This window comes from Topomyia yanbarensis, chromosome 2 (genome assembly GCF_030247195.1).
Source record: "Topomyia yanbarensis strain Yona2022 chromosome 2, ASM3024719v1, whole genome shotgun sequence".
Lineage (NCBI taxonomy): Eukaryota > Metazoa > Arthropoda > Insecta > Diptera > Culicidae > Topomyia > Topomyia yanbarensis.
Genome location: NC_080671.1, coordinates 454331842 through 454347417, shown reverse-complemented (window position 1 = coordinate 454347417; position 15576 = coordinate 454331842). Strand labels below are relative to the sequence as shown.

At 36.3% G+C, this 15576-nt stretch overlaps 1 protein-coding gene across 7 annotated transcripts in view; it reads right to left on the bottom strand.

Moving 5' to 3' along the window:
• The window catches only part of LOC131685859 (inverted formin-2), a 231775-nt gene extending 218399 nt beyond the window's left edge, over positions 1-13376 (bottom strand). For 6 of the 7 annotated variants that reach the window (XM_058969866.1, XM_058969863.1, XM_058969869.1 and 3 more), the window contains exon 1: positions 13021-13376. The gene's annotated coding sequence lies outside the window, so the exon portion shown is untranslated. Of the gene's footprint in view, positions 1-1044; positions 1062-13020 lie in introns of those variants that run through there. The other variant, XM_058969864.1, reaches the window with a different exon arrangement.
• Positions 13377-15576: the final 2200 nt, after the last annotated feature.

Sequence of the window (15576 nt, the reverse complement as noted above, 5' to 3'; positions counted from 1 at the left end):
AATCTTGCTTTAGTTTTGGAAGAGTATAATGTCATTGGTATAACAGCAAACTTGTGTCAATTTACATAAAAAAATATTTCCCCACCGAGTTAGAGTCGATTGAAATAAACCTCCTTTTCCACGATTCAATCAAACTTCTTCAATCAGTGTTGACATGGATTATCGGATTCCAATTAAAATATATAGTAGTTTTAACTAACATGGTCGTGAATGGTTACAAGTTTAGCCATTCAACCCGTTGAATCCAATGTTAACATATGAACAACCGGATTTGAATCCATCAAATATGTTGATGAGAAACTAGAGCAATGGCACAATGATCTTCTGCTCATGCAGAAGTGAATGTATTTCACCCGGTACCTTCCAGTCATTTGAAAATACGTTACAGACAATGGGATATGACGGAAGTACTTGATCAGACATCGAGGCTGGTATTTGTACATACTGCTGAAATGTATTGAGCAGTACTACACTCGAATTTTACGTTTTTTTTTATCCGACGTAATGCACTCCGACGTGAGCTTTTTCGATTAGCGATTTACGCTTACAATCAATAAAGGTTGAATATATTGCTTCAGCAGACATACATCAATATTCAAAATACAGAAAGAATCGCAATGATAAAGGATCTTAAAACGAGCGAACTTTTACCGTGTTATGTAAACTGGAACTTCTGGAGCATTGCCGATATATTCCTGTATCTTTACCGTGTACAAGCATTCGATAGTGGTTGCAAGACATTTTCCTAGGAAGCTATTCGAATTCAGTATTAGAAACCGATTTCATATCTATATTGCCAAGGTAACAGAATATTCTCTGTTTATGCAGATGTCAGAATCACTTACCAAATCGAGAACTGCTTTCACCAAAATGGTTTCACTGGAATTAAAAGATTGAGCCAAAAGTCTTGATTTTCCTTCCATATATTTTTAAAGAGGATTTCCGACCTCATTAGCAACAATTAGTGTTCTTTTTCTAGATAAAAGCCACATAAAGCATTAGCAGCTTTATTATCACAGCGCCACAGTGATCAAAAGTACTTACGGAAAATCAAATTATCTCCTGTTATTTACTTGGCGAAATGCTAGGAATACTGAAAGACAAAACAAAAACAGTACTAAATTTCGTCTGAAACTAAAGTCTTTGAATAACAAATCTAGACCTTTTATTCAAAACGACATATCTGCAACGAGTGACTCTTTGTTTACTTTCTCCTCTGTTAATAATTCGGTCGCTCTAACATTTATCCGTCAACTCTTTGCATAATATGCTAGTCAAAACCACCGTCTTTTGATCTGTACTGTAAAATAAGTGAAAAGTGCTATAGTGACGCTGTAAAAATTGAAAGAGTAAGTAAAAAAAGAGTCACTGAATGTAGATATGTCTTTTTGAAAAAACGCTCAAGAAATAGCATGTCAAAATAATAAGGCCGGAGCACACTAATTCCAGCTAAACGAAAAATACTATACATACCGTAAATGGAATATCTAACAAAAAGCACTAACCAAGTACCCAGCGAGTAAATATAATGTAAAGTATCCAAAAAGTAAATATGTGACAGAGAACAGACGTCCATCTCGAGCTTTTCACTAGTATAAAAAATAATGATCTGTTCAATGGTTAGTAGGTGAGTGTGACTGAAATGGCAGCTGATCATACAGAGATTTCGAAATGGCTGGTGTGGCGGCGCTATATATGCAAAAAAAAAAACAAACAAAGCAAAGCGTAAGAAATATTATATATGAAATAGGAAATAATAAATTGGAAATCAGAAATAAGAAATGTATTGTATTGTAATGATTAATGGGGCTTTTAATCTCGATGGGTCATTCGCCCTATAAATACGAAATAAGAAATAGGAAATAGGAAAATGGAAAAAGGCAATAGGAAATAAGAAATCAGAAATAAGAAGTAATAATAAGAAATAAGAAACAAGAAATAAAAAACAAGAAACAAGAAACGAAAAACAAAAAACAAGAAACAAGAAATAAGAAATAGGAAATAACAAACTAATGATAGGCCTATCATATGTAACCATGATATTAAACCAAAAAGATTATAACTACTAGTGGTCGCATGTCGCTGATAACTTTGGTAATTTATCATCTCGCTCTTACATATGCTAGGTCCATTAGTTTCACACATATTGCACTGGATACAGAAATGTCAAAGTAATGGAATACAATGTGCTAGAGCGGGACCCCATGTTGCAGTCCTTGAATACATGAAGACACTAGCGCTATGGTCCCTCTAGTAGCTATAATCTCTTTTTATTAAACAATCAGTGATAACAGCAGTATGCGCGCCCTCTAGTAGTTATGATCTCTTGGATTAACTCCCAATTAGGTGGAATGAAAGTCGTATGTAAGCGTCGTTATTTTGTGTAACCGGTACTTAACCAACATAAGTTTAGCATTAGGCAATCCATGAGACGTTTCCGATCAGCTGATTATTTCTTCTGATGTTACTCCGATGGGCGACGTCGCGTCCGACAATATCATTGATTCGATCCAATATCAAACGAATCGGACTAACAAAAGATGTTTGTCGGACGAGTTTTTCTGTTTGCAGGAGTAGACTTGTTGACAAAACCCACCGCTGAATTGTCAAACAAACGTCTCATGGATTGCCTACACGCAACCATAAAATAACCTACAGAATATTGCGAATCTTTTCTAAAATCCACATCGTGACATTTCAGCCATGCGCCACTAAACCGTGCGCCTAATTACGCGCAGGTTCACTTTGTATTAGTGCAAGCGAAAAAACGGTTTGACGTTTATTTTTGTTTCGTTCGCACTCATGTGTGTCACATATAGCAACAAATCGACGAAACGCTAGTTTATCTCAGGATGGACAATAAGTTCTTTTAATTTAAATTTAGGTACGTTTGAGCTGTGCGTCGCTTTCGCACTTATTAGTGTTGTCAAAAACAAAACGAGAGATTCGACTCAGTCGAGGTCTTCCGTGCAGTAAGGTATTTTGAGTTGTTTGGGGAACAATAAAAATTAGGTAAATTCAACTTAAATTTAAGTAAATTAAACTCAAGGTTGAGTTATTATTTTTGCCGTAGTTAAATGGAAACTACCTTCAACACGGTTTACCTAATTTTACCTTCTTTCACGATACCACGAGATTGAGTTAAAAGTACTTAATTTTAGCATAGAGAACAGACATATAAGCTAGAACAAACTTTCCCGAAGAACCTGTGTAAACATTTAAATGAAAATACGTTGAAAATCACCATCGTATAGAGGTTTGCATGCGTGAGTCACCATTGTGTCCAAGTTTGCATACAAGTCACGTATAGCGATTGCTGACCGATCGAAGCGCCGACCAGTGGCAAGTTACTACTTGCTGTTCAGAGATGCCAGGTACTTTTTTCAAATGCCTGCAATAATAATTTTAAAAGTCTGGAAAGAACAAAAAATGTCAGGAAAGCTAGTGTAACCAAAAGCCTTTATATTCAAAAATCTTCAAATATCTGCAACCAAACTAAAAAATCTGCAAATATCTGCAACCAAACTAAAAAATCTGCAAATATCTGCGTCATCGAAAAAATCTGCAGCTTAAATTAAAAGTCTGCGAATTTGCAGATTTGTCTGCAAATCTGGCATCTCTGTTGCTGTTGTCATTTCAAAGCGACAGTTTAATTTCTTACACAAGTCGAAAACTTTACTTGCATGTCAGTTCTTAGTGATTTTATGTAATTTTTCGGTGGCGTGTATAATTACCTGTAAACGAAAAGGCGACAAAGCTGGTTTAAATCAATGTGGTATAAATAGGTGTAGCAGATCACACGGTTTGTTAATGTTGGAAACCAAAAATATATAAATAATCCAGAAGCACGTCGGGTCAACATCATAGCGTTCACACGATTTAATGGGAACTGAACGAAAGGTATGACGAAAGCAAGTCGATTTATTATATTGCACAGTTCCCACCAAATCGAACTGCACAGTATGAAAGTGTGATGAATCAAAAGTGTGATCGAAAGTGCAACTCCTTCGACCTGACAAATTATTGACATGGAAAAGTGTCAAAAACAAACTTCTTCTTACTTTTAGTAGCTGGAAGGTTAGCATGGCTGCCAGTATCCTGGTTTTAACAATTAATTTGATTGAAAAAGTTAATTTTTGTCGATTTCAATTCATTTGGCAACCGTGAAAAAGTGATAGCGAAGTGCATCAAAATCCAACTTTCAAAGCAATAAGCAATATCACAAACACCACTCATGTAAGATTCATCTTATGAATACCAAAGTGCCATCTTAGCCCTACCTGTATATACCACGTTAGGGGCAGAGCACATAGTTCATTGATGTTGGTAAAAAAAACAAAAAAAAAATCAGAAACTCAACAGAAGGATGTCGTATGGTTATTTCAATGCCAAGTGAAAGGGGCGGTATATTGCTGCAGCTTCTATGTAGCATGAAAAAGTACCAGGCTGTTTACACCCAAACTAGAGCGAATATAGTAAGTATTACACCGATACTATTACTATTTGGCATTTCATAAGATGTTTGAATATCTGGACCATTCACAGATGCCATAGACGACTAAATTACTTGCTCAATAGGCCATATCACCCGTGAATAGAAAAATGCTTCCGGCTAACGATTTTAGTTGGCTCCTACTATGACGTTGGACCGATTTTGTGAGACGTCGAACTGGAATCAATCCACCCAAGAAACGTTACGAAATAAAGAAAACAGAATTAGCTGAGGAGAAACGTCTGATGGAATGCCTAATCGTCAATATGCTGAGGATTGATAATACCACAGACTAACAGATTTACATTTTGTCACATTAGAGGTAAGATAAAAAGCAACATAACATGTTTTTTATAGGAAAAACAACATTTGATTCGTGTGACGTACATTCGTGGGAGTTGATTAAAAATTTGGGATAGTTTTGAGCCGCGGATGAAATTCAGGACAGTATTTCTTCGGCAAAGCAAATGAACGATCTTCAAATTTCCTATTACATTTATTTACCACTAAGCGAACGCGGTATTGTGAGTGACGACTAGGGATACTGTACCCTATCTCATCTTAGCAACTTCTCAATTCATCCCATCTATTTGAACACATTAGAACAGTGTCTGTTATATCTATTCAACGCATTAGCTGACGTCCGAGGTCATAAGGGTGCGTATTTCCTTTCAGTTAAAATTCCACTGAGAATGCCTCGAAAAGCGGCCATCTTTGAAAAAGACAAAGTAATTTTTTGCCGCCCTTTAAACAATCTTTATGAAAATTAATCAATGTGTTTAGGGCATTGGTAGAGCATTACCGTTTGCTTTTCATGATGATTTTGCCAACGGCGTGGAAGAAAACAGCTTTTTTCATTTTCAAAGATGACCGCTTTTAAAGCTTTCTCAGTTGAACCTTTTTTGTTGGAGACGAACCACTGCGACGACGAGTTGAACCTTAATAATTCGCCCACTTTTAAGTTCGCTCCGCGCTTTTTCTTTTATTCAATGTGCGCGCAACTAACGCACATTATTTGCATAATGATGCGAATATATATAATATCAACTGCAACCATAATATTTTCACCCAATACAAAATTTTCTTAATTTTTAATTAGGTTTCGGAAAAATGACTGGATAATAGTATTAACTTATGAAGATTGGAGGTATCTTCTAGAAAACATCAACCGCACTGTACTCAGAATGCGTATCCAAATAGCAACACGCCAATTATCGGAATATTCATATAATATTCTGATTGCAGTTGAAAATCGAAATATTGAACTTGCGCCTTTCACTTTTTTCCCTATTTGCAGAGTGGGCAACTAATGCGCATCTTGTGTACATGTTAGAGAATCAACTTGCGCATCATCTACACCAGTTGCGCTTTAGTTGCACAAGCTGAAAATAGGAGAAAAACCGAAAGGCGCAAGTTCACTATTTCGATTTTCAACTGCAACCAGAATATATGGAATGATATTACATATTGCTTTTAGTTAGTAAGGCTCAGAACATATCAAGTGCAGAACACGCATAAAATTAAGATTTTAATATTTGGTTGTATGAAAATATGATTTTCGTACTTGTTTTAACAATGAAAATGAAAGTTTATTGATCATTCAGAATATATATATCGAACAAACAAATTATATTCAAATTAAAATGCATAATGTTATATGTTTTTATAATTTATAGCTGGTTCAACCAGAACCATTCTAAAAATACCCATATTGATTGTATTCAAAAGGACTTCAACTGAATAAATTTCGAAATATATGTCTAAAAAGCAGGATTTTTTTTAAATCAAAAGAAAAAAAAACGTTACATTCAACCAAAGCTTTAAATCTTAAATCTAAAATGTTGACGTTCTAATTTTAACTACGAAAGATTTTAAATTTAAAAACAGCATGGATTAAATTCAAAACTGACATTTGTTAAAATCAATTGAAGAAAAAACTAGATTGAACAAATCAACCTCCCTAAAATTAGCATATTTGTATCAGAAATTCAACTGAATAATAGTTGATTTTAATGCAAAAAAGTTTTGAATTTAGAGAATATATTAGTTGAAACCAACAGAAAATAGCATTAAATTCAGCACAAAATATAGTTGAGAAGATGGAGAATGTGTCTCCGCTAAAAGTGACAGCATCATTTTCTCGCCAAATCAACAGAAAAAACAGAAATTCCAACTAGCATTTTAGCTCTATTTAGGAGGATGGAGAACAACTAATCAAAATCAGCAATTTGAGAATTTGCTTAGTTGTCCTAAATAATAACTAATTCAATTCAGTAAATCAACTAAGGTTTTCGCATCTGAGCCGAATTTTGGTTCTCCGTGTATAAACTACTGCAGAGTAGGATGATCCTCAGCATCACGGAGCCATTTCTACTCCATGCCACCCTGTGGCAATCAAAATATGTGGAGAAAAACACAGTCAAAAGTCAGATTTCCATCTCCAATATCCAAGTACGGTAAAAATCGGAAAATGGTTTAAGTAGATCCTAAAAAGTTATCAGCACTTCTGATCGATAGTGGCAAAGTGCCTAACACACTGTATGTGGTGGTGCAAGTTCGAACACACGTGTGCTACCTACAGTGTAATGGGCTTAACAACTACGCTATGCCCCAGACGGTGCGACCTGATCTTCATAGTTGTAATGCGTTGTTTGAGGATGAAGAGTGCCTCCGTCAAGAAGCAGGAATGGTGGAGAAGCGTGGGTTAAAAGTCCATTATTTGAATGTTATCCAGATTAGTAAAAATGTCTTCGTACATACTCCATAACGTGCAACCTTAAACGAATCGCACTACTGCGAATATTTTGGGAAACACTTCATGTGGAAATGACATGTTAAATCTTTTTTTCACAACACTGAGGCCATTTCATGTCAGTAACTATCAAACTTCGTTAAAAGATGAACAAACTATCACTAAAATATCAAACTTTTTAATCAACACGTAGCTGTCAAAGCTTAGAAACAATAGTTTTGATCGTCTTTCAATTGATTTTTTTTTACTTTTGTTCAGGGTCTAAAGCTAATAATCGTTCATTTTCTAGAAATGTATAACGCTACCGTAATTGTCAAATGTTCAATGGTTTAATTGTTACATAAAAAATTTTTAAAATGCTTTTATAACGAAACATCGTAATTACTCGAAACTACTATTATGAGTGGTAGAATTCATTTCAATGCCAGTCAGGTAAAATAGTCAAAATAGAAAACACATGTAGTGCACGTTGACGTGAGGTACAGACTACATACATTCCATTTGAACTAATATATTCTGATTCCTGATTTTGATTATTGCACGCCACTGTAATGTGCATTTGACCGTGAAAGGAGATTTTGAATTTAGCCAAGCACAACTGAATTTCAAATTTTAAATTATTTTATGGAAAAAATATTGAGACCAATCAGAAAAAGATGCTACACACAACATAGTTCACCAAAAACTCAAAAAAGTTTTTGCAAGTATCTTGAAGGTAGGGTCGATTGGTTCCGACTGTTTCAATCACGCTTTCACAAAGATATTTTTAAACATTTTTGGGGTCTTACTCCTTCATGATAGGCTAATTTCTTTTGGTACGGCGTAGTTGCGCCGAAAAATAACAAAATTAAAATTAGTTTTTAGCGTTTCGGATTCTCCTCATTAGTAGCTAGCACCATCTTGGTACCAACTAGCACCAAAATTAGCACTAGTTAACAATATTATTTCTATTCCTGGCCGAGTCATTTTTGGAGGCTTCCATGCAAATTTGTCCTAAAATATTTGCCACATACGTGAATCGCTTGCCAAACAAGGATTTTGTAGCGCATTTCGACATGTCCTTCTTCCACTTTCTGTATAGCTTCATGCGCTAGTTTTGCCATCGTATTCTGGTTGCCGCTTCTGCTCGGCACCTTTCGAACTTTGTATACGTGTTGTACAAAATAATTCATTGTCTTTGCTCAAAATAAATTTAAACTCGAATTGAAATGTTTATTTGACGATTAAATTTGTTCAATACCATTCTGGCCATGCAGTACCTGGATTTTTACCGCTACCATGATTCCGTTTGATCGGATGATGCTCTTCAATCACATGGGATAAGGTGCAAGATGCGATTCCGAGTGCTACTGATCCTTTATTACCCACACGCTATAGAGTTATAAAGAAATTCGAGCGACTTCTTTTGAAATATAGCCTTCGGAATGATTTTAATTCATCCTAAGTTGGGGGCCCCCAAAATCCCGGGGCCTCTGGCCCTGGCCCAGTGTGCCCATGCGTAAAAATGGTACTGCTTCGGACAATTTAACAATTTTTAACGCTGATAAGGAATATTTTGCTTGATAAAGAAAAACGTCAACGTAAAAAGTACAACATATATTGCCTACTTTTCATATATTAGACCAATGATTGGTAACAATATTGTAAACAATGAACTTTTTCATATACTCGAACTTTTAGTAATATTTGAATGTCTATAATGCCACCTAGTGACAAAAATGTGAACTAATTTCATAGCAAAACCTTACACGGGAAAAATCTATTCATAAATTCATAAGCAAAAGATCACAATTTCGTGAACTTAACGATTTACGAAAACCGTAACTAAGTTCCTGAAATTATGAATAACAAACGTTGTATTCATGAAACAATTTGTGTTTTTAAAAGACTAGTTCGTCTCGAGTATACACATGACGTTACATTCGAATGTTTGCTTGGATTATTGTTATTGTTACGATTCTTGTTCATGATTTGACATTACACAGCCGACCGTCAAACGATGTTCATGATTTCAGGAGCTTATTCGCGGTTTTTGTGATTTCTCATCATATTACCGTGCTATTTTATTCATGAGTTTACTATTGGATTTTTCTATCAGACTAGCGGGATTTATGTTCATGATTTCAGGATCATAGTTGCGATTTTCGCAATTTCTGTTCACGCTATCGTGGTATTTTAGTTATGAGTACAGTGATTCATGTTCATAATTTCAGGATCTCAATTACGATTTTCGTAATTTATGTTCACTAGACTGCCCAGAAAAATAATGAATTTTTGAAAACACAATCGGCCCACCCCTGAGTCGATTCCTAGTCCCACCAAGAGTACTTGCTCCAAATTTGAAGCAAATCGAACAAGTCTAGCTACCGGACCAACGTGCTTGAAGTTTGTATGGGATTTTTCGACAATTTACATGGAGAAAACCCTCTTGCTAACATTTTCGCCGCTAGGTGGCACTGTATACATCAGATTATAACCAAAAGTGAAACTTAAGAAGATAATTCTATTGTCTACAACTTTGTTGAAGACTGCAAAGCGATTCGACTCGAATAGGAAAAGTTATTAAACTTTTAACGAAGTGATGTCTGAGTCAGTTTTGCATGGGGCCTAGCAGTGCATGATAGTGTATCAGTACTAGGTTCTAACAAACTAAACATTTTTGTGGATTAATGGTTAGATTTAGCTGAATAGTATGTTCGGAAGAATTGCAGTACATAATACGAGCTATGCTTTGGTTAGAAAATTTTAGTTCAATCTGTGACCGCATAGATGGCGCCATCACTAACTTTTCAACGGAGAGAGATAGAATATCGAAATGTTTGGAAGAATTACTGCAATATTCTTGTTCTACAACTTTGTAGAAGACACCTAATTTCTTTCTCTCTTCGTTGAAAAGTTAGTGTTGGCGCCATCTATGCGGTCAGATGTGGAACTACAATTTTCTAAGCAAAACATAACTCGTATTATGTACTACAATTCTTCCGAACATACTATTCAGCTAGATCTAACCATTATTCCATTAAAATGTTTAATTTGTTAGAACCTAGTACTGATACACTACCATGCACTGCTAGGCCCCATGCAAAACTGACTCAGACATTACTTCGTTAAAAGTTTAATAACTTTTCCTATTGGAGTCGGATCGCTTTGCAGTCTTCAACAAAGTTGTAGATAATAAAATTATCTTCTTAAGTTTCACTTTTGGTGATAATCTGATGTATACAGTGCCACCTAGCGGCGAAAATGTGAGCAAGAGGGTTTTCTCCATGTAAATTGTCGAAAAATCCCATACAAACTTCAAGCACGTTGGTCCGGTAGCTAGACTTGTTCGATTTGGCTCAAATTTGGAGTAGACACTCCTGGTGGGACTAGGAATCGACTCAGGGGTGGGCCGATGGGGGTCATTTTTTCTGTCACTCTAATGTTCACGTTACCCTGATATTCGAGACCTTACTTTCGAATTAGACATGTTGCGTTGTGTTTCTCCAAACAGCGTTCGTATAATGTAATAACATGTGGTTATATGATCTTCATAGTTGCATGACGTTGTTTGAGGATGAAAGAAGCGATGGCTAAGGAGGAATGATAAAGTAGGAAAATGGTGACGTTGTTCAGGTCAGGACAAAATTCTTCGCATTCTGAGATGTGTTTAGGATGGTTTTCTTAATTGAAGCGTGACGGCTCTATTGTATTAAACATGTTTAGATTTCACATATTCAATCTGATTTTGTTAACATCCATTCTATGTCACTTCGTTTACAATTGGACAAACATTGCTATTTTAGAAAATCGCAAATTTCAATCCTCACAATGTGGACAAAATATATAGCCTATTATTTGTTTTCTTCTCATAGCTCTGTAGTTAAGGAATGAGCCATTTACCAGAAGGGATGTATTTTCCTTTAAACTGAGCTAACTGTAATTGACCGTGAATTATAAGTTGGGACAAACGTTTTGAATTCTTCTTATCAGACTTATGACTTATGACAGCCACTTTGGCGCGATATAAACGCTAAGTCCAAAAAATACGAACCATAAACGTCAACGACATATATAAGTCACTGGCTTTTAGACTACTTGTTTACATTTTCTTAGAACTTCAAATTCATGCTTGAGTCGTTGGAATTCGTACATTTTCTAGCGCCAATATTTCGTGTTGGTAGATTCCACATTACAATTTCTTTTATTCAGAAATTCAATCTGCAGCTTTATATTTATAGTTTTACTTCTCAAACGAATATTCACAAGGGAACATTTAGCTATCTAAAATCTTTTTCTTTGTTTGTAGTAGTAATCATGTATTACAGCACTTTAACTAGCCAAGTTCAAGGTATGGGATAGTACTGGAACATGTATTCCAAACAAACTTCAAAGTCGATTTTGAGGTTCGCAAAAAACTGGTCTGAGCTTAATGGCAAGAAACTAGCTTACAGCAAATCAAAACGAGGACGTCATAATTTAATAGCGCATGCAAAATCATATATGCTTTTTATGTTGCTCATGAGTGAAAATGTACAGTATACCGTTGAAACGTAGAAAGTTTTGGCAAAATCGAAGATCCCTTTTTATCATAATTGGGGTGGAATTGCTTAGAATTTTTAGTTATCTTACGTTATAAAGCGCAGTTTAACATAAGAATATTACCAATACAATAGCTATAGCAACCAATCTCAGATCTAATGCTCGTTAAAAATACCTGCACTTTGAACAAAAACAGATTATACTGCCCATAAAAGCATAAGAGGCCCATATGGATTTTTGACGAAAATGAGTTATCTGTTGGATTGTATTCTGTATCACCACTGAATCACAATGAACAAATAAGATTACCAGGTCTGTTATGAAAATACCGAAAAAAATACCAAAACATGGTTGTCCCATCCATAAGGCTCAATGAGAATGTAAATCTTCAATAGTGTTTTTCTCGGCTTACTGTTTTTCAATATGGGACTCTTATGCTTTTATGGGCAGTATACTGCCAAGATTTTTGGAAAAAACGATAGTATAACCCTCACTTTACTGTTAAGCAAATAAGATTCTCTCATCAAAGGCTATGTCTCTATCACAATCGAAAACCATTTGTGTTTGGTAAAATTTAACCCAACCTGTGTAAAATATAAGTCAGAACTTATTTATATTGCAAAATTTCTCTGCCAATTAGGTAGCAGTTTGACACGCGTGTTTTGATTCATTCCTCGCCTTCAACTGAACACCTCTACCAGCTGAGCCGGAGCTGGCTGTGAGCTCGTTGCTGGTGCTGCTTAAGGTGGTGGCTCACATGGTTGCGCGTGGTCGCGCGAGCCAAACGCCAAACAGTGCGCCAAGGGAAATGTGGGCGTCCTTTTTCTCCTTGATTTTCAAGTTCTCCGATATTTATATGTATATTCATATATACTCGACGGACTCATATGTTTGTTTCTGCTTCCACGCGAACACTCTTCACCGCACTACACTTCGCCAAAGCCAAAGACTATCATTGATTTGCAAATAAGCCAGCAAAGAAAGAATTTGTACGGTTGGTAGAAACAGTGTTTTTTGTTAAATCTCGTCTTAATTTGCTTCCCAATCGCAACCGAGCGACGGGAGCCTTAATTAAATTCAAATTTCATAATTGTTCAGTTTTCAATCAAACTTGTTTGCCTGCGCTCTTGACGAGAATTTGCATAAAAGCTGGATTTTGCCTTCATAGAAGTATATTTATTTTTCACTTATTCGCTTCTGTTTGGCAGAAACTAAAAACTAATCTCCACTCTCATTGACGAGATCTCTCACTTACATTCAATTATTACTGCACTATTATTTGTTGAGTAATCCACAGTTCGTTTCGCGCCGCGGTGCACTACTGGACAGTACCCGGGCTGTCTATAGTCCTCAGACTCAGACCAGGCTGCGCGGGGCAGACCTGGGCCCACCGTGCGAGCTGCTGATGATGATGACGATGACGATGATGATGGGGAGTCCGATGATCAGTAAACTATCATACACAATTCACTAAATAATAGCACTGGAACTGGGACTGGGACGCAAGCATATCACTGTTGCACTGTTTCGCTTGTTCTTAGAATGTGTTCCGATGTTCGCGGCAGCCGCGGGTACGGCGCGAGTATTTTCGATTTAAACCGATCGCGCAGACGGTTCGAACCAAACTAATAGTAGTGTGGCTCCGGTCTGCCTCGGTACCCCCTACGATGAGGGGGTTTAGCATAAAGTGATCGCGCCGTTCTGTTTCGCCGTATGTACGTGCAGTGTCGCCTTTGCTGCTGCGGGATGTCGCGCGTCCATACCCGAACGGCGACCGGTTGATTGGTGTCGATAGGCGTGAGAGAAGCGCTTCCAGTCATCGTGTCGGGTCTCTCGGCTTTGTTGGGTGTATGCGGGAGTAAGCCGCGGGTGGTTCCTTGAATGGGGTTTTGATTTGAATATTCGCGAAGTGCTTGGCGTATGCTGCTGATTTGGTCATTGATAATTGTTTGCAATTAAACTTATGAATCAACACCATCGATTGTACAAACCTAATCTTTTGTAATATTGTTGCTTGTCATGTACGTGCGGATTTAGCCTGCAAATTCAGAGCTACAGGTTTGTACAAGTTAATAAAATCAAATCAATTCGTATTGATTTAATACTTTTTTCTACCGAAGGAATAGGTATAGAGATATTATTACCTGTTAATCTTAAAAAAAATAAAAGCTGCGTTATTGATCAGCTTATAAATACAAGGAATATCACATAACCGAGAGTTTAATGAATTAGAGATGTCATTCGAGCTAAACAATTGTCAAAGCTAAAATACTCACCCATCTAAAATTATAAGAAAATTATTCATTTTAAATACAATTGACATTAAAAATACAAGCACAATTTTTGAACCCTTGAAAACCTTTCAGTTCCTACCTATATGACATCAAGAGCTAGCGTTGGTGGTCTATGCGGTCAGTACATTTTTGATTAGTCATTAGTGATCTTGACCTGCTAATCCAAGTATTTTGTACTCAAGTTAACAAGTTTTGCATCATCTTGACATCATGTTAGTACCAGTTTATGTGAAAATTAACTTGTAACTTCAACCAGTTACTCCGGTACCAGAAATCCAATAAAACAATTATTTATTTATTCATTCTCATTTTTCATATAACCTGTGTTGGTCTACATGAAAGCTTGTTGCTGGTAAATGGGAATACTTTAGAAGCAGTCTTCAAATCCTGATTACAATAATTTACATTTAAATTTAGCATAATCACAACAATATTACAAAAATTGAGTCTTAAAATCGAAGTCTTTTTCTAAGTCTTTTTTGAAAACATCAATCTCAAAAAGTTAGCACATTGATATTTGTGTGAATATCTGGAGCATCAATTCGACCAGTCAATATTTTCCCAACAAGTAGCAGTTATTACAACTACAACCTCAATGACAACAACAATAGCAACAACAATCGCAACAACAATCGTAACAACAATAGCAGCAATAATCGCAACAACAACAAGGCAGTCGTCCAACACTACTTGCGGCGGCAAGGGTGCAATTCTCTAGGCCTCTGTTTGAAAATCAGCGTGAAATCAGGTTTCAACGTGGTGAAACACTGAATCCATACCCGGTTGTACATGAATTTAACTCAACTTCCGTACCAGATAGGTTTGTAACCCCCGTTTTGACGAAATCTTTTTCTCAGCGCTGTTCAGCTTGTCCTGTGAGCATTCGTGTTTTCGTCCAACCTAACGCACTATTCAGAGGCAGACCATGACGAACCGGCTACGGATGAAAACGGATTAATAGTTTTGCATGATACTTCTAAGCATGACAAATTGCCATTAACCTTATCAGAAACGCTCTCAGAAATTTTAATATATTGTCAAAATTTTAATCGCATGCAGAGCGCATCTAAAATAAGCAAATTTTTTTAACTACGTCAAAATTAAATTAAAATCAGACAATTTCCCATCAACAATGCACTTGGACGACAATGTACATAATAGCCCGGAACATATTTGCAACATTCTTCCAAGAATAATATACAACTTTTTCTGAACAAGACCGCGATCGCGATTATTTGGCTTTTCTTCCGGAATTTCCTATGGATATTGGCGTCAGTCATGTCGTAGTTGAGGACATTTTCCATGCTCTAAAGCTTTTGGATTCACCAAAATCAGGGCCACCTGATGGAATTCCACCATTATTTGTCAAAAACCTAGCAATCGAACTTACAACTCCATTGTTCTGGCTTTTTAATATGTCTTTATAATCTGGAGTGTTCCCCAAAACATGGAAGAGCTCTTTCTTAGTACCCATATATAAATCTGTAAAAAAAACTGGCGTTCGCAATTATCGTGCA